This window comes from Stegastes partitus, unplaced genomic scaffold (genome assembly GCF_000690725.1).
Source record: "Stegastes partitus isolate 25-593 unplaced genomic scaffold, Stegastes_partitus-1.0.2 Scaffold2137, whole genome shotgun sequence".
In the NCBI taxonomy this organism is placed as follows: Eukaryota; Metazoa; Chordata; class Actinopteri; family Pomacentridae; genus Stegastes; species Stegastes partitus.
This window is the reverse complement of record NW_007579868.1, coordinates 50,867-51,652: the sequence shown is the minus strand read 5'-3', so window position 1 is coordinate 51,652 and position 786 is coordinate 50,867.

Below are 786 nucleotides of genomic sequence, written 5' to 3'. Positions count from 1 at the left end.
GCTTTTAAAATATCTAATTGAGCTGCAAACATTTTAAAATCAAGCAAAAGAATAAAATTATCCTAAAAACCTAAATACCAGTTTAAAACAATAAAAAGTTCCCCTTTTAAATACTTTTTTATTTTGTAAAAATTATAGAAAACAAACGGAGGAGTCAACAATTACAAATTAACTGGGAAAGAAGCTTTAATTATGCAAATGCAGAGTTAATATAACGTATCACTGGGAGAACTGCTTTGAAAAATCACAAATTGGAGATTCAGTCATGAACTCGGCCTGTTGCACTTAAATTAAATTAAGTAAAAGTGTAATATTTACATGAGGCAGGAGAAAAATATTTATTCAATCTCATGTTCCAGCTCTGATTTATCACTATGTACGCACTCATCCATCTTTATTATGCTGCACATTATAGTCTCTCTACTTTTTTTGATATTCCCTCTATTTAGTGAAGGCAGAACAAATTATTCACTGTAATATTATATTTAGAACAGAATTAATTCTTTGATGTTGCTGCTTTTGAGGCTGCAGATATGTGACTTAGTGACTGAGACACTGGTGGAAGTAGAAACGTTTTAGGATCCGTTTTTCAAAGAGGAAGCTCTTCTGTTTGAGCTTCAGCTGCGCGTCATTTTGACCATTTAAATACAGAATCATTAACCAGCAAGACAAACACAAAAGTGACGCGATGAAAGAAAAACAGACGATAAAACCAGTGAAAGCAGATTAAAGCCTCAATGTACTGAAAGTCTTAAACAAGATATAAATGGCTCAGGCTGGGTGTTG